Source organism: Ascaphus truei, chromosome 1 (assembly GCF_040206685.1).
Source record: "Ascaphus truei isolate aAscTru1 chromosome 1, aAscTru1.hap1, whole genome shotgun sequence".
NCBI lineage: Eukaryota > Metazoa > Chordata > Amphibia > Anura > Ascaphidae > Ascaphus > Ascaphus truei.
This window is the reverse complement of record NC_134483.1, coordinates 164,000,183-164,025,047: the sequence shown is the minus strand read 5'-3', so window position 1 is coordinate 164,025,047 and position 24,865 is coordinate 164,000,183. Positions and strand designations below refer to the sequence as shown.

At 50.2% G+C, this 24,865-nt stretch overlaps 1 protein-coding gene and 1 long non-coding RNA gene across 2 annotated transcripts in view; both read left to right on the top strand.

Moving 5' to 3' along the window:
• The window catches only part of DMRT3 (doublesex and mab-3 related transcription factor 3), a 13,388-nt gene extending 13,005 nt beyond the window's left edge, over positions 1–383 (top strand). Inside the window, 1 exon segment of the mRNA XM_075597311.1 lies at positions 1–383. This exon segment is cut by the window's left edge and continues 693 nt beyond it. The gene's annotated coding sequence lies outside the window, so the exon portion shown is untranslated.
• Positions 384–18,723: 18,340 nt separating this feature from the next.
• LOC142493383 (uncharacterized) lies at positions 18,724–24,593 on the top strand. Its single transcript, XR_012801092.1, has 3 exons — positions 18,724–18,951; positions 23,747–23,870; positions 23,948–24,593. It is a non-coding gene; the product is annotated as an uncharacterized LOC142493383 (long non-coding RNA).
• The last annotated feature ends 272 nt before the right edge of the window (positions 24,594–24,865 follow it).

The following is a 24,865-nucleotide window of genomic DNA, read 5'->3' as shown; positions in this document are numbered from 1 at the left end:
TGTAGTTTGTCAAATTAAATTAGCACATACATATGAACACACGCAAGGCTAAGTACAAACCTACAGCCAGCAAGAGAGCACTGAATACTCAATTACTCAAGAAGGTTAAGTAGGGCAAACACTAAGAATCTACAGCGACATGATTTTCCTTAACTCTTTATTAAAGACCTCTACCTTTCATATTGCCAAGCATTAAACAGAGTAGAGAGTGGGATCATGGTATAGACATTGTTGAATTTTATTCAAATATGGAGTAACCCGGGAATAACTACCTTGTGTTATAATGGGGTGTCACAAGCTCCCGACTAGGGCTGCCATTATTCTCCTTTTGTTGTCCTGTAAAACCTCTACTAGGTGTGAGGTGGCGCAACAGGTCTGCATCACATGTCAGCAAATGTATTAAACATTAATTAAACTGATATATTCAATATTGATGGAAAGTTCCTTACATTTGACACCGTTGATGTGCAGCGAGGAGCACTTTATAGAAGCTAAATACAAAGCTTCTTTGGTCTCTGCTTGATTACTGTCTTTAATTCCAACGTGCCAATAAGGGTAAGAGGAACACAAACAAATGATGGTGAATAAAAAATGACAAAAACTCCCCACCATACAGAATACAATAATGATAAAGAACACTTATAAGCACATCGATATGTCTCAGACAGGTCCCGCACACCTGCCTTACCCCACAATCACACATAAGGCCTCAATTATACCAAGTGCTGCAGGGCGGCAGCGCTATCCTGTGACGTCACCCTGCGCTGCCGCTGAGCGGCATCTTGATTATACCGGGAGACAGAGCAGAGGAGGCGTGGTGGAGGCGTGGCCCTGAGCAGTTCACCCCTCATTGGCTGAACCGCTCACGTGACATGGCCATCGCCAGAGAAAAACAAATTTGGAAGTCTTTTCCCCAGCTGTTCGCTTTGAAGTACGGCGCACCGCGACCGTCATCAGTATGAGCACTTTCATTGTATTTATGCTCCACGCGACGCCGCACACGCTTTATGGTATAATCACGGCCTAATACAGTGCTTCCACTGCAGCCAGGAACTCTGGGTAATGATATGCAAATGGGCACTCAGTGCATCACTTTTTGCTTCTTATCTGCAGCTAATATGGATCCCTTTAAGGCATAAGCTTTAAGGGATCTATGTTAAAGTGGATAAGAATCCAAAAATGATGCTCTATGGTCCACTTGCTCAGAGCTTTATCAAGGTATAAATATATAAACCCAGTGATGCCGCATTCTCTTATCACTTAGCCCTCTAACACCAGGCGTCGGGGACAAATACTACACATCCTCACAGGAGAACGTTACCTTCATAAAACAATGCACATGTGACATCCATTTTTGTGCTGAATAATAAAATGATCAGTGTTAGCCTCACAAACCACTGCTTGGGTGAAAGATCTTAGATAGATAGATAGATCGGTGTTAACCTCGGAAACCTGGTGCTGCTTGTGGGGCCTGACGATAGCAACCCCCATATTAACCTCTTAGTAGCTGCAGTCACCATATAGCCATGGTGAGTCCATTGGTATCTTTGCTATCATTGCAAAAAGCATACTAATCTTTATGCAATAGAAGATTTTAAATACCACCTCCCTTCCCCTTGAGTGCTTTACCCACTCTTCGCCCAACAACCCACAGCTAACAGCGACACAACTAACAATTCCCCATACGTCTTAAAAACTATTTAAATATCAACAGAACATGATTTGGTGTATTTACAAAAAAAATTCTCTTAAGAAATGAACTGATCCCCTTGAATGCCAGTGAGACTATGCAGTAGCAGTGAAGCAGAGACCACACAGATTAATTGGCAATTAAGGGGTTTATGTAAATGAAACTGCTCTTACCACATTCAAGGTGGGCTCATCCACTATTTTCTGGTTGAATGTTCTGCTAATCAGAATCCAATAACGTAATCAAGTTAAGTGATAATGATCAATTTGCTGGGGTTAAAAAGAAGGCCTTTAGCACCAATGTTTGTGGGCAAGATGGTGGCGTTTCTGTGGCTGTAGATTGACTCAATGAGGAGAGAGAAAAGAGATAATGTGAGTGAGGGAATGAGAGGGAGTGTTGTACAGAGTGAGATAGTGGCTTACCAGTTGGTGTGGGAGTGGGTGTGGGTTTTGGTGTGGAAGGGGGAGCTGGTGTGGGAGTTTGAGAGGAGAGCGTGGTGGCTTGCATGCAGCCAGAGTATATAGGCCAGGCATAGTCTCCCGAGCATTAGAGAGGAGGAGGTGGCCGCTATTGCTTGAACACAGTTTTGATCATGGCTCTTAAGATAGGTTAAGACCAAGATTTGAAGTCACTCACTGGCATGAGTCATTGCCATTTTTAGTCTGGCATAGTTCTGGCATTTCAAAGCACTACTTATATGAACTAGCTGAGAGACCCGGCGTTGCCGGGATGTAAATGCGTAATAGGTAGTATTATTTATAAATCGTGGAACAATAGATGACTATTTGTTTGTAAAGGTTGGATAATAATGTTGAAACGAAAGATGGAATAAAATGTAATACGATGTTGTTTACAAATGGTTTATTGTAAAACACACCACAGTACAATGTTATTTTGGTGACATAACAGATGTAAAAATGTGAGGCGTGTGTCCTGCTAGGGTGTGAGGCGGCGGGTGGCGCGTGGGTTGTGAGTGCCGTCTGTGAGTGGGGGTCCTGCTAGGGTGTGAGGCGGCGGGTGGCGCGTGGGTTGTGAGTGCTGTCTGTGAGTGGGGGTCCTGCTAGGGTGTGAGGCGGTGGGTCAGTGATGTCGGTGCGTAGGGGCGGGAGGCAGCAGGTGTGTGTGGAGGCAGGTATGTGTCGAGTGTGGCGTGGTGTCTGTGAGTGCGTGCAGCGGCTGTGAGGCGGCGGGTGAAAGGCAGAGGCGGGCGGAGTAAGGGTGGTGAAAGGCAGAGGCGGGTGGGCGCGAAAGCAGAGGCGGGAAGGCAGGAGTGGGTAGGGGCGGGAAGGCGGGCAGGAAGGACAAAAGGTGGTGGGAAGGGGTGGAGAAGGGGTGGAGGAGGGGGAGAAGGGGGTGGGAGGGGGAGGGGGAAGGGGGGGAGGGGGTAAGGGGGAGGGAGGGGTGGGAGGGGGGGGTAAGGGGGAGGGAGGGGGGGTAAGGGGGTGGGAGGGGGGAGGGGGGAGGGAAAGGGGAGGGGGGGTAAGGGGGTGGGAGGGGGGAGGGGGGGTAAGGGGGTGGGAGGGGGGAGGGGGGAGGGGGGGTAAGGGGTGGGAGGGGGGAGGGGGGAGGGAAAGGGAAGGGGGGGGAAGGGGGTGGGAAGGGGGGTGGGAGGGAGGAGGGGGAGGGAAAGGGGAGGAGGGGGGAGGGGCGTGGGAGGGGAGGAGGGGGGAGGGAAAGGGACAGAGGGAGGAGGGAAAGGGGCGGAGGGGGGAGGGAAAGGGGTGGAGGGGGGGAGGGAAAGGGGCGGAGGGGGGGAGGGAAAGGGGAGGGGAGGAAAGGGGAGCGGAGGGGGGATGGAAAGGGGAGCGGAGGGGGGAGGGGAAAGGGGAGCGGAGGGGGGAGGGAAAGGGGGGGAGGGGAAAAAGGAGCGGAGGGGGAAAGGGGAGTGGAGGGGGGGAAAAGGGGAGCGGAGGGGGGGGAAAGGGGAGCGGAGGGGGGGGGGGGAAAGGGGAGCGGAGGGGGGGGGGGGAAAGGGGAGCGGAGGGGGGGGGGGGAAAGGGAGCGGAGGGGGGGGGGAAAGGGAGCGGAGGGGAAAAAAGGGGAGTGGAGGGGGTGGGGAAAGGGGAGCGGAGGGGGGGGAAAGGGGAGCGGAGGGGGGGGGAAAGGGGAGCGGAGGGGGGGGGGAAAGGGGAGCGGAGGGGGGGGGAAAGGGAGCGGAGGGGGGGGGGGAAAGGGGAGCAGAGGGGGGGGGAAAGGGGAGCGGAGGGGGGGGAAAGGGGAGTGGGAGGGGGGGGGGGAAGAGGAGCGGAGGGGGGGGGAAAGGGGGAGCGGAGGGGGGAAAGGGGAGCAGAGGGGGGAGAGAGGGGGGAGGGGCGGTGGGTGGGGGGTGAAGGGGGTGGGAGGGGAGGAGGGGGGAGGAAAGGGGAGGAGGGGGAGGGAAAGGGGAGGAGGGGGGAGGGAAAGGGGCGGAGGGGGGAGGGAAAGGGGCGGAGGGGGGGAGGGAAAGGGGGGCGGAGGGGGGGAGGGAAAGGGGGGCGGAGGGGGGAGGGAAAGGGGGCGGAGGGGGAGGGAAAGGGGAGCGGAGAGGGGGAGGGAAAGGGGAGGGAAAGGGGAGCGGAGGGGGGAGGGAAAGGGGAGCGGAGGGGGGAGGGAAACGGGAGCGGAGGGGGGAGGGAAAGGGGAGCGGAGGGGAGGGAAAGGGGAGCGGAGGGGGGAGGGAAAGCGGAGCGGAGGGGGGAGGGAAAGGGGGGGGGAAGGGGAGCTGGGGGGGGGGGGAAGGGGAGCTGGGGGGGGGGAGGGAAAGGGGAGCGGAGGGGGGAGGAAAGGGGAGCGGAGGGGGGGAGGAAAGGGGAGCGGAGGGGGGGGGAAAGGGGGAGCGGGGGGGTGGGAAAGGGGAGAGGAGGGGGGGAAGGGGAGTGGGTTGAGGGGGGGAAGGGGAGTGGGTGAGGGGGAAAGGGGAGTGGGTGAGGGGGGAAAGGGGAGTGGGGGAGGGGGGGAAAGGGGAGTGGGGGAGGGGGGGAAAGGGGAGGGGGTGGAAGGGGGAGTGGTGGAGGGGGGGAGAAAGGGGAGTGGGGGGGAAAGGGGAGTGGGGGGGGAAAGGGGAGTGGGGGAGGGGGGAAGGGAAGTGGGGGAGGGGGGGGAAAAAGGGGAGTGGGGGAGCGGAAAAAAAAGGGGAGTGGGGGAGGGGGGGGAAAGGGGAGTGGGGGAGGGGGGGAAAGGGGAGTGGTGGGGGGGAAAGGGGAGGGGGGGGAAAGGGGAGTGGGGGGGGAAGGGGAGTGAGGGGGGGGGAAGGGGAGTGGGGGGGGGAAGGGGAGTGAGGGGGGGAAAGGGGAGTGGGGGAGGGGGGTGGAGAGCAGTGGGCATATGTATTGTCATAATTTATGTATGCATGCCCCCCCCCTCCGGACGTCCGTCCCCCCGCTGGTTCGGCGGGTGGTCGCTCCCTCGTTCTCCGTGACTTGCCCCCCCCCGTTCCCCGTGATTTGCGGCTCGCCCCCCCCCCCCCTCCCCGTTCCCCGTGACTTGCGCTCCCCCCGTTCCCCGTGACTCGCGGCTCGCCCCCCCCCTGTTCCCCGTGACTCGCCCCCCGACTCGCCCCCCCCCATTCCCCGTGACTCGCCCCCCCGTTCCTCGTGACTCGCGCTCCCCCCCCCCTGGCGCCCGCTTTCCCCGATGTGCCGTCTGGCTGAGTAAGGACGTGTGCAGGCGGCGGCAGGAATCGCCCTGTGTGGGCCTGAGGCGTGAGGCTCCCGCGCCTGAAATAGGAGAGTTACTTGCAGTGGTGTGCCTTACCTGAGGGGGAGTAGCGCAGGGGAGGTAAGGGAGCGGCTGGGGTAGGAGGGCCACGCTTCCCCTCCGTCTGGAAGCCGGTGCAGGGCGGCGCACGTGATGGGGGGGGACGGACAGAGGGGGGGGGGAGGGGGGGTGGTGTGTGTTCCTGTCTGTCTATCTGTGTCCTGTCTGTGTATCTCAGTGTGTGTGTGTGTGTGTGTCTCAGTGTCCTGCCTGTGTGTGTCTCCGTGTGGTGTGTGTGTATCTCTGTGTGAGTGTATATGTGTGTGTGTGTGTGTGTGTGTATGTGTGTCCTGTCTGTATATATGTGTCCTGTCTGTGTATCTCAGTGGTGTGTGTATGTTTTTGTGTGTCTCAGTGTCCTGCCTGTGTGTGTCTCCGTGTGTGTGTGTGTGTTTGTGTATCTCTGTGTGAGTGTATGTGTTGTGTCCGGCCAATGAGAGGTGTGCGGGGGGCGGGCCAAGGGAGCCAATGAGATTGCCGCTAGGGACACAGGGAGGGACACAGGGAGACACATACAGACACGGACACATAGAACACTTTCACAAATATATAGTAGATACACCTGTGGTTTAGACTATTTGTATTTATGACCGGGCCGGTCATGACTTTCTGGGGCACTTTGGTCCCCAATGTAGTCTTTAACTCAGGGCTCTTATTTAGTTAGTTGCTTTTTGTAAAAAAATTTGGTTTCTGTCCATTTATCTTGCATTTAGGAGTCTTTCTGTTTGGTTCCACATGTGTATTATTTTTTAGTGTTTATGTTAGATGTGTATTGATTTGAATTAAAATGAAGTTGTATTTCTGGACACGGACACATTTGTTGTTGCACATTTATTCTGATATATCTGAGTGCTGTTAGGGTGGACTAGGTTATATTATATATAAATATTATATTATATATATATATATATATATATATATATATATATATATATATATATATATAATATATATATATATATATTTATATATGAGAGAGAGAGAGAGAGAGACATACGCTAGAGAGCTTTTTCTTTTTACTTCCTGGTCATTGAATGCGTTTGCAATGTCAGTGGGATTTGTCAGGGTAGTATCATCCCATTTGATATCAGATGGTTGTTCGTGGCTAGAGGCCTGGAATATATTGTTGATGACATTGAAATTGTGCCAAGAAAGTGAGTCATATCAGCCAGGGATTGTAGTGGGGCATTAGATGCCTGCAATAAGAATAGGCTTAGAGAAGGGGAGGCAGGTTTTACCAACTTAGATTTCAAAAGAGGATGTGCTTGGGGGGTAATTTAGTAGTGTCAATTGTAAGAATCCTTAAAGATAAAATAGCACCCCTCCTCCTCTCTTTCACCAATCTTTCCTAAAATTGAGTGGAGATAAATGCATCCAGGGTTTAGGAGTTAGGCATGTTTCGGTAAGAATGATGGCTTTAGGCTGATGTAAAAGGCCCCATGGCCTTAGTTCATCAGTTTGAGCAGCAGGCAACACATATTTATTTGGGCGACAGATAGCTCTTTTGGAATTTGAAAGGGGCTTTTTCAGGGGAATAGGAATGAGTGAAAAGGGAGGGCTTCGGTTAAGTTCAATATCCCCTGCTAAAGAGAGTAACAACACAAATAGAAATGTGAATAATGTTTGGAGGCTGCAAAGTTGCAATGTTTGCCATAAGTGTTAGGAATGAGTGGTGCTAGGTGTGCTGGTTTTCAGAGCTCTCCACTAACACTCAGTAGATAATGCAAGTCTTTTGAGTAGTTTAGGATGTATGACTACATTGGGTGTGGGCCAGGCAGGAGACGTTTGTAGTGGATAGAGAGAGTAACATTTACATGAGGCCACTGTAAAGAACAGAATTGAGGTGAGTAGCAGGTTCATTATCAAAAGGGTGGACAATAAAGACAAGGCTGGTCACCTTACTTAAGTAGAGTTGAAAGTGATAAAATCAGGGTTTCAAGGCTGCCAGGGTTTCAACTGTTGTTGGTAGGTAGAGTTGATGTCAAATGATGAGTGAATAATACAAGGATCATTCCTTTCCAATCTCATACATAACACTGTTATTCAATGTAATTCATTCATTTGCTCACCATCTATTCTCTCCTAGACCCTATACAATCTGGCTCCGCACTGCTAACTCCACTGAAACAGCCCTCACGAAAATAACTAATAACCTCCATGCTGCCAACGACAAAAGGTCACTACACTCTGCTCAGTGGCGTAGCTGAACATGCGCCGGTCCCTGGGCAAAATTTTTCGGCTGCTCGTGTGCATGCGCGATCGACATTTGCCGACTGTGCATGCGTGATCGGTGTTTGCCGGTCGCTCATGTGCATGCACAATCAGAGCTTGCCAGTCGCGCATGTGCATGGGCAGCCGGCAAGTGCCGATCGCCCATGCGCAGTCTGCGAGCAGATCAGCAGATTTGTGCATGCGCATTCAGCGAGAAATTTGGTCACCCAAGAGAGTGGGCCTTCCAAGAGCATGGGCCCACGAGCTTTGCCCTGGCTGCCTGGGTTATAGCTATGCCACTGACTCTGCTCATATTACTCGACCTCTCTGCAGCAATTTATACTGTGGATCACCCTCTTCTCCTTCACATTGTCTATACCAGTGGTTCCCAATCTGTGCGCCCCGGCGCCCTGGTGCGCCGCGGCTTGCCTAGAGGGGAGCCGCAATTATCCTCCCCACCATCCCTCCGATCATCACTCCCCACCATCCCTCCGATCATCCCTCCCCACCATCACTGCTTCATGCCGGCCGGGCCGCAGGGGATTGGCTGCAGGCAGAGAGGAAGCCTGGGGCGGGGCTTCCGCTTTGTGCAGAGCACACGGTGAGTGTGTGTGTCTGCCTTCCTGCTCCTCTGTCTGCGCGGTGTCCCGTCCCCTTCTTCCCCGGGTGATAGGAGAAGGTAGGGGGGTGATAGGAGAAGGGAGAGGGAGGGGAGAGTTGTACATTTGCCTGCCCAGTGACTGTGTGCAGGGAGCTGCCTGCACGGATCTCCTCCCCCCCCCTCACATCAGTCGCTGCCTCTGCTCTCCTCTGCTCTCCACTGCTCTTCAATGTGTGTATCTGTGTGTTGTGTGTATTTCTGTGCGTGTGTGTATTTATTTGTGTGTGTGTTTGTGTATTTATTTGAGTGTGTGTGTATTTATTTCTGTGTGTGTGTGTATTTATTTGTGTGTGTATTTATTTGTGTTTGTGTGTGTGTGTGTATTTATTTGTGTGTGTGTATTTATTTGTGTGTGTATTTATGTGTGTGTGTTTGTATTTATTTGTGTGTGTATTTATTTGTGTGTGTGTGTGTATTTATTTGTGTGTGTATTTATTTGTGTGTGTGTGTGTATTTATTTGTGTGTGTGTGTGTGTATTTATGTGTGTGTGTGTGTGTGTGTATTTATGTGTGTGTATTTATTTGTGTGTGTGTGTGTATTTATTTGTGTGTGTGTGTGCAGGGAGCTGCCTGCACGGATTTCCTGCCTTTCCTTCCCCCTCCCCCACTCCCCTCTGTCTGAGAGAGAGGGTGTCTGTCTGCGAGAGAGAGAGAGTGTCTGTCTGCGAGAGAGAGAGAGTGTCTGTCTGCTAGAGAGAGAGTGTCTGTCTGCGAGAGGGAGAGTGTCTGCCTGCGAGAGAGAGTGTCTGTCTGCGAGAGAGAGAGAGAGTGTCTGTCTGAGAGAGAGAGTGTCTGTCTGCGAGAGAGAGAGAGTGTCTGTCTGCGAGAGAGAGAGAGTGTCTGTATGAGAGAGAGAGAGTGTCTGTCTGAGAGAGAGAGAGTGTGAGAGTGTCTGTCTGAGAGAGAGAGAGAGAGAGAGTGTCTGTCTGAGAGAGAGAGAGAGAAAGTGTCTGTCTGAGAGAGAGAGTGTCTGTCTGAGAGAGAGAGTGTCTGTCTGAGAGAGAGAGTATCTGTCTGAGAGAGAGAGTCTGTGTGTGAGAGAGAGAGAGTCTGTGTGTGAGAGAGAGAGTCTGTGTGTGAGAGTGAGAGTGTCTGTCTGTAAGAGAGAGTGAGAGTGTGTGTGTGTCTGAGAGAGTGTCTGTCAGAGAGAGAGAGTGTCCGTCTGAGAGAGAGAGTGTCTGTCTGAGAGAGAGAGAGAGAGAGTGTCTGTCTGAGAGAGAGTGTCTGTCTGAGAGAGAGAGTGTCTGTCTGAGAGAGTGTCTGTCTGAGAGAGAGAGTATCTGTCTGAGAGAGAGAGAGTGTCTGTCTGAGAGAGAGAGAGTGTCTGTATGAGAGAGAGTGTCTGTCTGAGAGAGAGAGAGTGTCTGTCTGAGAGAGAGAGTGTCTGTCTGAGAGAGAGAGTGTCTGTCTGAGAGAGAGAGTATCTGTCTGAGAGAGAGAGTCTGTGTGTGAGAGAGAGAGAGTCTGTGTGTGAGAGAGAGAGAGTCTGTGTGTGTGAGAGAGAGAGAGTCTTTGTGTGAGAGAGAGAGTCTGTGTGTGAGAGTGAGAGTGTCTGTCTGTAAGAGAGAGTGAGAGTGTGTGTGTGTCTGAGAGAGTGTCTGTCTGAGAGAGAGAGAGAGTGTCCATCTGAGAGAGAGTGTCTGTCTGAGAGAGAGTGTCTGTCTGAGAGAGAGCGAGTCTGTGTGTGAGATAGAGAGTCTGTGTGTGAGAGAGTCTGTGTGTGAGAGAGTCTGTGTGTGAGAGAGAGAGAGTCTGTGTGTGAGAGAGAGAGACTGTGTGTGAGAGAGAGAGAGTCTGTGTGTGAGAGTGAGAGTGTCTGTCTGTGAGAGAGAGTGAGTGTGTGTGTGTCTGAGAGAGAGAGAGAGGTCTGAGAGAGAGAGAGAGGTCTGAGAGAGAGAGAGAGGTCTGAGAGAGAGGTCTGAGAGAGAGAGAGAGAGGTCTGAGAGAGAGAGGTCTGAGAGAGAGAGAGAGAGGTTTGAGAGAGAGAGAGAGATGTCGGAGAGAGTGAGGTCTGAGAGAGGGAGAGGGAGGTCTGAGAGAGAGAGAGTGAGGTCTGAGGGAGAGTGAGGTCTGAGGGAGAGTGAGGTCTGAGGGAGAGAGAGTGAGGTCTGAGGGAGAGAGAGAGAGTGAGGTCTGAGAGAGTGTCTGTCTGAGAGAGAGAGAGAGAGAGTGTCTGTCTGAGAGAGAGAGTCTGTGTGTGAGAGAGAGAGAGTCTGTGTGTGAGAGAGAGAGAGTCTGTGTGTGAGAGAGAGAGAGTCTGTGTGTGAGAGAGTCTGTGTGTGAGAGAGAGAGTCTGTGTGTGAGAGAGAGTGTCTGTCTGAGAGAGAGAGAGAGTGTCCATCTGAGAGAGAGAGAGTGTCTGTCTGAGAGAGAGAGTGTCTGTCTGAGAGAGACAGTCTGTGTGTGAGAGAGAGAGAGAGTCTGTGTGTGTGAGAGAGAGAGAGTCTGTGTGTGAGAGAGTCTGTGTGTGTGAGAGAGAGTCTGTGTGTGAGAGAGAGAGAGTCTGTGTGTGAGAGTGAGAGTGTCTGTCTGTGAGAGAGAGTGAGAATGTGTGTGTGTCTGAGAGAGAGAGAGAGGTCTGAGAGAGAGAGAGAGAGAGGTCTGAGAGAGAGGTCTGAGAGAGAGAATGAGAGAGGTCTGAGAGAGAGAGGTCTGAGAGAGAGAGAGAGAGAGGTCTGAGAGAGAGGTCTGTGAGATAGAGAGAGGGAGAGGGAGGTCTGAGAGAGAGGGAGAGGGAGGTCTGAGGGAGAGAGAGTGAGGTCTGAGGGAGAGTGAGGTCTGAGGGAGAGAGTGAGGTCTGAGGGAGAGAGAAAGAGTGAGGTCTGAGGGAGAGAGAGAGAGAGAGAGAGAGAGAGTGAGGTCTGAGGGAGAGAGAGTGAGGTCTGAGAGAGAGTGAGGTCTGAGAAAGAGAGGAAGCAGGGGGCGGGGCTTTGTGCAGAGCACACGGTGAGTGTGTGTGTCTGCCTTCCTGCTCCTCTGTCTGCGCGGTGTCCCGTCCCCTTCTGCCCCGGGTGATAGGAGAAGGTAGGGGGGTGATAGGAGAAGGGAGAGGGAGGGGAGAGTTGTACAATTGCCTGCCCAGTGACTGTGTGCAGGGAGCTGCCTGCACGGATCTCCTCCCCCCCCCTCACATCAGTCGCTGCCTCTGCTCTCCTCTGCTCTCCACTGCTCTTCAATGTGTGTATCTGTGTGTGTGTGTGTGTATTTCTGTGCGTGTGTGTATTTATTTGTGTGTGTGTGTGTGTATTTATTTGTGTGTGTGTGTATTTATTTCTGTGTGTGTGTGTATTTATTTGTGTGTGTGTGTGTATTTATTTGTGTGTGTGTGTGTGTATTTATTTGTGTGTGTATTTATGTGTGTGTGTTTGTATTTATTTGTGTGTGTATTTATTTGTGTGTGTGTGTGTATTTATTTGTGTGTGTGTATTTATTTGTGTGTGTGTGTGTATTTATTTGTGTGTGTGTGTGTATTTATTTGTGTGTGTGTGTGTGTATTTATTTGTGTGTGTGTGTGTGTGTGTATTTATGTGTGTGTGTGTGTGTGTGTGTGTGTGTGTATTTATGTGTGTGTATTTATTTGTGTGTGTGTGTGTATTTATTTGTGTGTGTGTGTGCAGGGAGCTGCCTGCATGGATTTCCTGCCTTTCCTTCCCCCTCCCCCACTCCCCTCTGTCTGAGAGAGAGGGTGTCTGTCTGCGACAGAGAGAGAGTGTCTGTCTGCGAGAGAGAGTGTCTGTCTGCGAGAGAGAGAGAGTGTCTGTCTGCGAGAGAGAGAGAGTGTCTGTCTGCTAGAGAGAGAGTGTCTGTCTGCGAGAGGGAGAGTGTCTGTCTGCGAGAGAGAGTGTCTGTCTGCGAGAGAGAGAGAGAGTGTCTGTCTGAGAGAGAGAGAGTGTCTGTCTGAGAGAGAGAGAGTGTGAGAGTGTCTGTCTAAGAGAGAGAGAGAGAGAGAGAGAGTGTCTGTCTGAGAGAGAGAGAGAGAGAGAGAGAGAGAAAGTGTCTGTCTGAGAGAGAGAGTGTCTGTCTGAGAGAGAGAGTGTCTGTCTGAGAGAGAGAGTATCTGTCTGAGAGAGAGAGTCTGTGTGTGAGAGAGAGAGAGTCTGTGTGTGAGAGAGAGAGTCTGTGTGTGAGAGTGAGAGTGTCTGTCTGTAAGAGAGAGTGAGAGTGTGTGTGTGTCTGAGAGAGTGTCTGTCTGAGAGAGAGAGAGAGAGAGTGTCCATCTGAGAGAGAGAGTGTCTGTCTGAGAGAGAGTGTCTGTCTGAGAGAGAGAGAGTCTGTGTGTGAGAGAGAGAGAGTCTGTGTGTGAGAGAGAGAGAGTCTGTGTGTGAGAGAGAGTCTGTGTGTGAGAGAGAGAGAGTCTGTGTGTGAGAGAGAGAGAGTCTGTGTGTGAGAGAGTCTGTGTGTGAGAGAGAGTGTCTGTCTGAGAGAGAGAGAGAGTGTCCATCTGAGAGAGAGAGTGTGTCTGTCTGAGAGAGAGAGTGTCTGTCTGAGAGAGACAGTCTGTGTGTGAGAGAGAGAGAGTCTGTGTGTGAGAGAGTCTGTGTGTGAGAGAGAGAGTCTGTGTGTGTGAGAGAGAGTCTGTGTGTGAGAGAGAGAGAGTCTGTGTGTGAGAGTGAGAGTGTCTGTCTGTGAGAGAGAGTGAGAGTGTGTGTGTGTCTGAGAGAGAGAGAGAGAGGTCTGAGAGAGAGAGAGAGGTCTGAGAGAGAGAGAGAGAGGTCTGAGAGAGAGAATGAGAGAGGTCTGAGAGAGAGAGAGGTCTGAGAGAGAGAGGTCTGAGAGAGAGAGAGGTCTGAGAGAGAGAGGTCTGTGAGATAGAGAGAGGTCTGTGAGATAGAGAGAGGGAGAGGGAGGTCTGAGAGAGAGGGAGAGGGAGGTCTGAGGGAGAGAGAGTGAGGTCTGAGGGAGAGTGAGGTCTGAGGGAGAGTGAGGTCTGAGGGAGAGAGTGAGGTCTGAGGAAGAGAGAAAGAGTGAGGTCTGAGGGAGAGAGAGAGAGAGAGTGAGGTCTGAGGGAGAGAGAGTGAGGTCTGAGAGAGAGAGTGAGAGTGTGTGAGAGTGTCTGAGAGAGACACCAGCTGCGCACTGCAACTGTTAGGTATGTATATACACCTTTGTTTTTACTTTGGGCGCCGCGGAAAAATCCTGATCGCCTTGGGGAGCCTTGAACCGAAAAAGTTTGGGAACCACTGCTCTATACTCTTAGTATCCATTACAACGCTCTATCCTGGATCTCCTCTTACCTCTCCCATTGTACTTTCAGTGTCTCTTTTGCTAACATCTCCTCCTCTATCGATCTCTCTGTGGGGGTACCCCAAAGCTCTGTCCTGGGACCTATTCCCTTTTCTCTTTACACAGTCTCTCTAGGTGACCTGATCACATCTCATGTGTTCAAATATCACCTCTATGCTGATGATACACAAATTTACTTTTCAATCTTTGACCTTACACCTGCTGTACAAACCAAAGTTTCTGAATGTCTCCGCTATATCATCCTGGATGGCCCTCCGCCGACTCAAACTTAACAAGTCAAAAACAGAGCTCCTTATATTTCCTCCAAAACCTGGCCCTACTACTGCCTTATACATTACTGTTGGAAGCACTATCATACACCCAGTATCAGAAGCATGCTACAATATTACAAATATACGCCCTTTCCTCTGTTGCTCTACTGTTAAAACTCTGACACAGGCCTCATTCTCTCCTATCTTGATTACTGTAACCTCCTGCTGTCCGGCCTTCCTGCCTCTCACCTGTCTCCTCTACAATCTATCCTAAACGCTGCTGCCAGAATCACTCTACTATTTCCGAAATCTTTCTCAGCGTCTCCCCTGCTGAAATCCCTCTCCTGGCTTCCTATCAAATCTCGGATCACACACTCAATTCTCCTCTTCACTTTAAGGGTTTATACCAGGCCTGCACAACTCGTAAAGTGCAAAGGGCCGAACTGCTCCAAGGAAAAAAAAATTGGGCCGCACGGGTAAAATCATCATCATCCTCATCTCTCCTCCAGCACCTATCATCATCTTCATCATATCTCCCCCAGCACCCCTGATCATCATCCTCATATCTCCCCCAGCACCCTTCATCATCATCCTCATATCTCCCCCAGAACCCAACACTATCAACCTTTGCGATACTCCCCATCTATCTCTCATACCCCCATCTCTCCCCCACACCAACACACATAATACCCCCTTCCACATCAAACACACAATACCCCCCTGCACACCACACACATCCCACCCCCCCTGCACTTCACATCCCTCTCCCCCTTGCAGCTCACATCCCTCTCCCCCCTGCAGCTCACATCCCTCTGCCCCCTTGCAGCTCACATCCCTCTGCCCCCTTGCAGCTCACATCACTCTCCTCCCTTGCAGCTCACATCACTCTCCTCCCTTGCAGCTCACATCACTCTCCTCCCTTGAAGCTCACATCATTCTCCCCCTTGCACCTCACATCACTCTCCCCCCCTGCACCTCACATCACTCTCCCCCCTTGCACCTCACATCACTCGCCCCCCTTGCACCTCACATCACTCTCCCCCTTGCACCTCACATCACTCTCCCCCTTGCACCTCACATCACTCTCCCCCTTGCACCTCACATCACTCTCCCCCCTTGGGTGAATGACGATGGGTGGGTGGGTGACAGAGACTGGGTGGGAGACAGTGACTGGGTGGGTTGGAGACAGTGACTGGGTGGGTGGGAGACAGTGACTAACAGTGACTGGGTGGGTGGGAGACAGTGACTCGGTGGGTGGGAGACAGTGACTGGGTGGGTGGGAGACAGTGACTGGGTGGGTGGGAGACAGTGACTAACAGTGACTGGGTGGGTGGGAGAAAGTGACTGGTTGGTGGGTGACAGTGACTGGGTGGGAGACAGTGACTGGGTGGGTGGGTGACAGTGACTGGGTGGGTGACAGTGACTGGGTTGGTGGGAGGCAGTGACTGGGTGGGTGGGTGACAGTGACTAGGTGGGTGGGAGACAGTGACTTTGACAGTGACTGGGTGGGTGACAGTGACTGGGTGGGTGACAGTGACTGGGTGGGAGACAGTGACTGGGAGGGAGATAGTGACTGGGTGGGAGACAGTGACTGGGTGGGAGACAGTGACTGGGTGGGAGACAGTGACTGGGTGGGAGACAGTGACTAACAGTGACTGGGTGGGTGGGAGACAGTGACTGGGTGGGAGACAGTGACTAACAGTGACTGGGTGGGTGGGTGACAGTGACTGGGTGGGAGACAGTGACTAACAGTGACTGGGTGGGAGACAGTGACTGGGTCAGGGTTTCCCAAACTTTTTTTTCCGTGACCCGGTTATTTTTGAACTTCTCCTTCGTGACCCGCTAAAATTTTTAGCGCCTATACTGGTCTATAGGGCCTGCACAGACACACACACAGCCACTGATACACACACACACACACACACACACACAGCCACTGATACACACACACACAGCCACTGACAGACACATGCAGCCACTGACACACACACTGATACATACACACAGCCTCTGATACACACACACGCAGCCACTGACACACACACGCAGCCACTGACACACACACGCAGCCACTGACACACACACGCAGCCACACAGATACACACACACACTGATATACACACACACACACACACTGATACAGATACACACACACACACTCGCTCTCCCCTATACCCACACACACTCGCTCTCCCCTATACCCACACAGACACAAACAGTGACTTACAGGCAACGACGGATGTGAGTGACTGGAGAGGGGGCCAGGGGCACTTGGGTGGGAGGGAGGGAAGGGACCAGGGGCACTTGGGTTGGTGGGAGGGAGGGAGGGCACCAGGGGCACTTGGGTGGGTGGGAGGGAGAGGACCAGGGGCACTAGGTGGGTGGGAGGGGGACCAGGGGCACTTGGGTGGGTGGGAGGGGGCCAGGGGCACTTGGGTGGGAGGGAGGGGGCCAGGGGCACTTTGGTGGGAGGGAGGGGGCCAGGGGCACTTGGGTGGGAGGGAGGGAGGGGGCCAGGGGCACTTGGGTGGGAGGGAGGAGGCCAGGGGCACTTGGGTGGGAGGGAGGGGGCCAGGGGCACTTGGGTGGGAGGGAGGGAGGGGGCCAGGGGCACTTGGGTGGGAGGGAGGGAGGGGGCCAGGGGCACTTGGGTGGGAGGGGGCCAGGGGCACTTGGGTGGGAGGCAGTGACTGGGTGGGGTGACTTACCTTGCCGCCGGTCGCTTTCCCCTGCTGCCCCCGATATCCCCTGCTGCCCGGGACGGGAGGTGGGCTTGGGGGGACGGGAGGTGGGCTTGGGGGCACGGGAGGTGGGCTCGGGAGGGGGTGCCACGGGAGGTGAGCTCGGGAAGCTGGCCGCGGGGGGAAGCAGGCCGCAGTAGGAGCTTGAACTTCCCCCTCCGTCCCACATAACGTGCGGGCCGCAGAGGAGCTGGTACTTCCTCCTCCGTCCCACGTTGGCAGCGGGGGGGAGGAAGGGAGCGGGCCTTGCTTGCCCTGCGCAAGCGCGCGGGACCGCAGGGGGAAATCGCCGCCATTTTTTTAAAATTGAGCAGGGGGGACGGGAGACACCGCGCGGCCAGCCTCGCTGCGACCCGGCAATTTTGGTGCCGTGGCCCGGTGCCGGGTCGTGACCCACCATTTGGGAAACGCTGGACTGGGTGACAGTGACTGGGTGACAGTGACTTACCTTGACCGGATGGGCGCAGGTTGCCGCCGGACGCTTTCCCCTCCTGCCCCCGATATCCCTGCGGCAGCTGCCCAGGACGGGAGGTGGGGTTGGGGGCGCGGGCTGGGGGGAGGAGGGCACAGGAGGTGAGCTCGTGGCGGACGCGGGAAGCTGGCCGCGGAGAAAAGCGGTGAGAAGCAGGCCGCTGGAGGAGCTGAATTACTTATTAATTATTACTTCCCTCTCCGCCCCACGTTGGGAGCAGGGGGGGGGAGCGGCTGCAGAGGATTCCCCTCCATACCACGTTGCGAGGGGGGGGGGGGGGGAAGGCGGGCCCTGCGCATGCGTGCCGGGACCGCAGGGAATCGGCGCCATTTTTTTAAACTTTTTTTAAAATTTATTTAATTAATTAATTTGTCGCCCGGCCGGATTCATCGCGGGCCGCACAGAGAGGCCAGGCGGGCCGTATGTTGTGCAGGCCTGATCTACACTGTTCTGCCCCTCCTTACATCTCCGCCCTAATTTCTCGCTATGCACCATCCCGACTCTTGCGTTCTGCTTTCTACCCGTTTTGTATCTAAAGCCCTCTCCCGCCTTAAACCTCTCTCACTGTGCCCCACACCTCTGGAATGCCTTCCCCTCAATATCCAACTAGCACCCTCTCTATCCACCTTTAAGACTCGTCTTAAAACCCACCTCCTTAACAAAGCATATGAGTACCCGAGTGGCTGATACTATACACCTCATACATTGCCCCTTGCCCCTTGCCCCCTGCAGACGCACTTACTAGAACATCTTCCTACTGTCTCTGTACGTTCTTCCTACTTACCAATTACATTGTAAGCTCATCTGGGCAGGGACTCCTTTTCCTAAATGTTACTTTTATGTCCAAAGCACTTCTTCCCATTATGTGTTATTTGTATTCTTTGTTATTTATATTGCCACGTGTATTAATGCTGTTAAGCGCTGTGTACATTAATTGCGCTATGTAAATAAAGATATACATATATTAAGAATATGCTATTTGTATGGGATATAATCCCAGTGTTCAGGGCTCAGCTATCCTAGGTACATATATATAAATGTACATTTGATCACAGCAGTGATAAATCCATCCAGACACTTGAGCATAAATAAAAGCTGTATGAGACTCACTATTGTAATATAAACAGGAAGGTGTACTAGTTATGCTGGAGGAATGATACAGATCTCCATATATACCATAAAGGCACTGTATAAATCCCCAGTAAAACCAAAGTACATACCATAATGCGCAGTCCTTGTTGGAGCCTCAATGGAACAGCTGCTCAGTCTTTGATGAACGCGTGCGTCACGCCAGTAGCATAAGTAGATAGTGTGTGGTCCCGTGGGGTCCAATGGCGGAGCACTGCAAACGCAAGCAATGGGGGCTGCAAACCAGTTTGGGATTAAAAACAATTTATTGAGTGGGCATAGGGAGTACAAAACACTCTGACGCGTTTCACGACCTAAGTCTCTTTGATAAACTAATATAGACATTATAAAAGCAATGCCAAGCCCTGCAATGCTCCCCCAACGTGTGCTTGAATTTATACTGCCAAAACAGCATATCACCTGATATGAATCAGTGCTAGTTTTCTTAATTAAAACTAACAAATGGGTAACAAATAATTTAAAGGTGTTAACAGACCAAATTAAGTATGTTTCTGTTCCATAAAGCTGTTAAAATTGACCAGGGGCTTAAACAGATTAACTACTGTATTAATCTCTACTCTACTCAAGCGACCACAGGAGCAGGAGCAACCACAGGGGCAGGAGCAACCACAGCCACCAGAACAGCAAAAGGAGCACCAGCGGCCGCATTCACAGGTGCTGGAGTAGGACAGAATACTGGTGCAGCAGCGGCTATAGACTCCTCCAGATGTAAAATGACATATTCCTCCCTAGGCATTGAGGTTTCATGGTCAGAGCTGTTGCCCGCAGAGGGAGGTAGTGCCGCTGAGTCTTGTCTGGTAAGAAATAAATATAATGTGTTCAACAGAAAACATTCCACTATGTGACATTACATTTGAGATATTATGTTTAATTTATGAACAATCTAAATAGTTATGGCAAAAAAAAGTTGTCAGCAGATAACACAGGAATTAAGTTAATCATGTTATATCGGGGTTCTATAATCAGACATATCATTTTAAAGTTTAAATAAATGTTTTTTATATTTATGGACATTAATATATTGCTTACTAGAACATTGTTTACTTAATTTACATCAGTATTATCATATTGCAGACATTTTAAAATGATTTCTCAGTACTGTATGTAATTTCCTATATGATTAATGTTTGTAATAAAAGACACATGATGCCAATTTGGCAACTAATTCCAAGTTCAGGGTGTGATAATGACACAGCTCAGATTTTGGATTCATATTTCCTCTTGTAGCCTAAAAAGTAGTGTAGCCAGGTCACCTGATGGCTACTATTCTGCCCTTGGGCTGGCAGTAACCTCTGGTACAATCAGGTTGCCAGTAGTTGATATGGGGTTTTCCCCCTCCTTGGAGCTGCACTTGAGTGACAGCGGGTGATGGTGACATCAGGCCTGGGCATGACCAATCATGAGCCAGACCTGTGCCCTCCTCCAGGCTGAACTTAAGGGCAGGTACCGCCCACATTCAGTAGTGTCCTTCCCCACTGAGGAAGGCAGGTCACACAACTGGGAGCCTGAGAGTGGGGCCTTCTCTTGTACTCTTCTCTCCGGGGGAGAGTGAGTGTGGACCATACCTCTGCCTCTGCTAGGGAGGTGGGGAAGAGCTTGGCCTGTAGTGGTGGTCCAGGAACCATCCTTCAGCAAGAGCTGAGAGTACTGCATCGGGAAGAAGCCTGCCGTGTAACTGTGCTGTACAGAAGACAATAAACCATTCCTGTTGTTATATACCTCCTGCCTGGTGCGTGACCTTACTAGGGGAGAGGTAATAGTTTATACCGTGGGAGATCACCTTCAGTCCCTGGAGCCTACGGCAGATGGAGGCGCTGCACTGCTAAAGAGATATGTGGGGTATGAACCCCAGAAGCCTGGTCCTGTGTCCCTACTACCACTGGTGGATGACTCAGCCCTCCTGTTGCCAGCAGGTATATGCACCGTACACCGTAGTAATGGACAAATCTCCCACGGGGTGGGGGAATCACCGTTACAGTAGTGTAAGATTATGTGGAGTGGATCGACATGACACATGTCATGGGAGACCAGGACTTTTAACACCTTTGAACCCGGATCATTCAATAGGCAAAACAAGGTAGTGGAATAAAATGAGGTTTATTTGGGTAAACCCGCGTACACACAGTGAAATACAAAATACAGACAGAATACACACTTACTGGGGGTCTGGAGGTGAAAACTAGACTTAAATAGGTGCAGGGCACCTGCGTCCGAAGGCTTACCCTGACTGGGAAATCCCTCCCGCCTCCTGGTCCTCTTTCAGCTAGAAACCCTAGCTGTGACCTCTACGTTCTAAAATGAAAACTCGGTCCCGACGCTTGACTTAGCCTCAGCTAGGCAGGCTTTCTTAGCTCCAAAAATGAAGCCGGTTGCTCTGTTATTCGCAACAGAGCAGCTTTGAAAAGCCCGCCTTTGCATCACCAGCCCAAGGCATAGAATGGTCTGGTTCTCTGTCTCCTTACATACACTCTGCTATTTTATGTCTAACTTTGAAGTAGGAGGAGCGACCAATCAGAGCGTGGGAATTCACTCTCACTAGCCAATAGAAACAGGGGCTCATCTCCTGGCTGACGTCAGAGGAGGAGGCATGCCAAGCTGGCTCGAAAAAGCAGGATGGGCGGGAAATATGAATTAGCCAATGGGAAATGCGCCTACGAGCTGTATCTCCCCAGCAAACTCATTGCCACCCGCTGGGCAGTCTCCACCAGGACTGGCAGACTCAAAAGGTGTCCCCACAGGGTGCCCTTTGTTCTCCGGACCTGGCAAATTGCCCTTCCTCGCCCACCAAAAAGTTTTGTCACCTTTTGGACATCCTCCTTCCTTTGAACTCTGATGTCTATCCAGACATCCCGGCACCTATGGGGATGCCCGGGCTTACTGCATAGACATTTATAGGAAATGCACCAAACACAATAAAATATGTTTGAATACAGAATATGACTTTGGGGGACACACACCTGTGAGGGAAATGGGTCTGGGATATGTGGTCTCAAAAATCAGGAGTCTGGGGGACACTGGGTAGCCCCGGTGTAATTCAACCCGCGTACCGGCAGATCATGCCTGCACGCCGGGGAGAATTAGGGGACTACTGGTAACTTTGGCCCCCGAGCTCTTGCAAACAAAGCAACTGCATTTCCACCCAAATATCCCACCTAAAACTTATACTCCTGATGTTTCATGTTTCTGGGGCAAGGGGAACATGTAAAGTGGAAAAGCAGGGGACATTTTGACTTTTACCGGTTACATTACATGGCCCCTGACTTATGGTGCTACTTAGCTGCCAGAGACCCACGGTTTTCAGGGGTAACAAGTCGGGCTTAACCTTTATTATGCAGACTGGCTACCCCCTACCGTCACAACACATTTAAAATGCACTTACTATTTAGGTATTAATTCTCCTGATGTAGTTCTGATGTATCCACATGGAATGGAAACCCAACCACCTGCGATGGTGAAAGAACCTTCATCAGGCCCCAGCTGGAGTTCCAGTGGAGGGCCAGTACCAGTTTGATTTGTCGACGTGGCATGGTTTGATAGCTTATTCTTTAACCCTTTAAGTGCCAGAGTGGCTTTATAATAGAGATAATCTTGACATGATGTTAACCAAGCTTTCACAACTAAGATAATCGCTAAAGCCACAGAGAAAATGCTGAAAACCAGTGCCAAACAAATCATGGTGTTGACTCATCTTTCCATTGTAGGCACTAATCCCAATATTACTGCTATTGTATAGATGGTATTCATTGTTTAGGGTGAACATTCATTGCCATTAAATTCATTTTCATGAACTCAAATAATTACATTAAAATGAACCAAGATGAATGCAACTAATGTGATAACACTAGATTATACAATGATCCAATCGTTTACCTGAAGCTGTCTGCAGCATTGTTTTAACACGATTTACCTGCCCTGTTTACTTTTTACTTGTTACTATTATTACAGGAGTAATTCTAGATATACCTAAATGGCAGATCAGACTGATTTCGGGTGAAAATCCCTGTTGAAGTCAATGGGGATTTTTTGCCATAAATGTCCCTAACAGACACTTGGATGGATATTGAAAAAGACGATAAGTAGTATATAACTCCAATAGGGATGAAAACCCCAGTCCAATTTAAATAGTGTAAAACAAAGTTCTGAGTTAAAATTTGCCTTCACTTTGCCGTTTTTGTCCAGTTCACAACCTTCACGGTGAAATCCCAGTTTTATGTGGGTCATTATAAATTGTGATTTTTTTTTTAAAAACTTGCCTCTTATCTCAGGATCATTTTAGCTTTGAGAAGCCACTTGTTACCCTGTAATGAAAGCAGTAAGTGCATATATTATTTTATGATATTTGTCATTATACTTTTCACGGGATATTCAGTGAAACGCATAGGATGAGTAGGACTGGGAAGGACATGGACGAGATGCAGCGTTTCCCCCCATCCTCGAAAGTGACATCTATTCTGGAAAAGATGTCACCAACCCTGGTGGAGGCTGTGCAACTACAACGGAGGTTGACTGAGGGGAACATTTTGCTCCAGAGTGCCTACAGAACCTTGATGTGACAATACATACCAGTCTTGAATCTACCTGAAGGAATTGCCTTTAGCGAGATTATCACATTTTTTGAATAATTAGATTACATCCTTTAATATGTGAGTGGCATTGAGTCACAGATCCTCTATATATTCTTTATTTTGAACGTATTACACTATATATGTATAATTGTATTTCTATCGTGCCAACCATATATGCAGGGCTTTACAACATTACAATAGGAGGTAAATCATGTACATTACAAACAAGGATAAGCAAGTGGGGGGACATGCACACCAAAAAAAAAGATGCTAGAGGATTATTGCAAAAAGTCATTTAATGACTGAAAACAGTCACAGAGCTCCAACATTTTGGTGCAAGCACCTTCATCAGGGGTAAACACAAATCACAGCATCCTTAAATAGTGTCCAAACAGTACCCACACCCACAACACACCCACCTCCCTCCAGCTGCACCAATGGGCCATCGCCGTAGCTGGAAATGCCCGCCATGAACGGTGGGTGTGTTCTCTTAGACGGCGGTGCCTGTAGCACCCATGCTTTTGCTTTTGTTTATGTATTTTTGTCTCCATTGACCCAGGGCATCCCTGGTTACACTGGTCCTGATTCTTGTTGCTTTACTTGACTTTACATTACAAACAAGGAAAATAAGTGCAACAGGTAAATGACCCCATAAGGCTAAAGGAGACCCTGCCCCAAAGAGCTTACATATTTATATATACACCCTGTGAACGTTTGTGCCCTGGGTGTTTTTGTATTCTTGTTGAGACCTTTGGTAAATCTGTTAGAGGTGCTGCACCTGATTGGGGTTTTAAAACTTCGTTATAATTATATTTTTGGTTCTCTGCTCTTTTTATACACGTATCAAGTGAGTTAAGCGCTCAAATAATATATGTGCACTTTTGGTTGTATTTTTGTCACTTACAATCCCGCTGGGATTGGTCTGCATGTTGAAACAGTGTCTTTTTATTTCATTCAGGATACTAGGGCAATTTTCATGCCCCTCCCCAATAAATGATGCATTTTTCATGTATTCAATTCCTCCAAGATTGACAATGACTTAACAAGAGAAAGAGAAGACAACGATGATTTGAACAAAATAAATGTTTTGTCCGGCATCCTCAACATTTCTGTTTTTGCTAGTGAATCACAGCCTAAGTCTTCCCAATGATGTAAGCACATGTACAAAAAGATACAGATGTGACAAGCTTTATTTTACCTACTGATAACACAGCATTTTCTGTTATAGAGCAGAATATCACAGGATCTCCATAGGATTCAATGGCAGTGATAATGCAGAATATCGCAGGACATCCCCTACCTATAGGGTGCCAGCGGGAGAAATCGACGTGTCGGTGGGATTTAGCATACAATCTGTGTCAGGCAGTGGGAAGAAGCTGTTATTTTTATCTTGTTATGCAACTCATGAATGGGACCATCGTTAGGGTTAAAAGACGTTTAGTTACACATATACAACCATTGAAACTCTAAAGCAAGACCTTTGCCAGAGCATTAAAATATATGAATGCGCTGTATGAATGAACTGATGTTTGTTTAATTTTGTTATTCAAAAAGTAGAAAACATGGGTTTTGGATTTCAACTACAGAGCCAAAAGCATCTGTTTGATCTCATTATACACAACTTGTTATTCTAAACCACTGGCGCCATTGGACATGTGAAGGGAATGTGTTAGGGATTGGATGTTTGAGGGACTGATTAGGCAGAAAGGAACTCAGGTATGTGTTTTAGTTGTAGTTCATTGGGGCCTTTTTTGGTGCTGAGTTTCTCCCTAAAGTTAATTAATAAGTCTCAAAGAGGGAGATTCACTCAACTCCAGTACGTGTCAATGCACTGCGAATCCACGTTAACTTGAATGGCAGCTAAAAAGGGATCCCTGTGTGTTCGAATAATGTTTACATTTCTACATAAAAACCGGGCACATGGACCATTGGCTTTTTACTTTCAATCATGGTAACTGTTCTGGCCCTCCAGCTCCCTGTAGCAAAGGAGTTAGGCAGGTTAACTCGTCCCCTTTGAAAGCACACAAAGTCTTTCTATTTTCTGCAGCTTTATTGGAAAAGTGTATAGGAACTTGGGGGGAGGGGGTGGCTCTTGTGAGAGGAAGGTAAATTATTAATGCCGTGTTTGGGAGGGGCAGTTAAAATG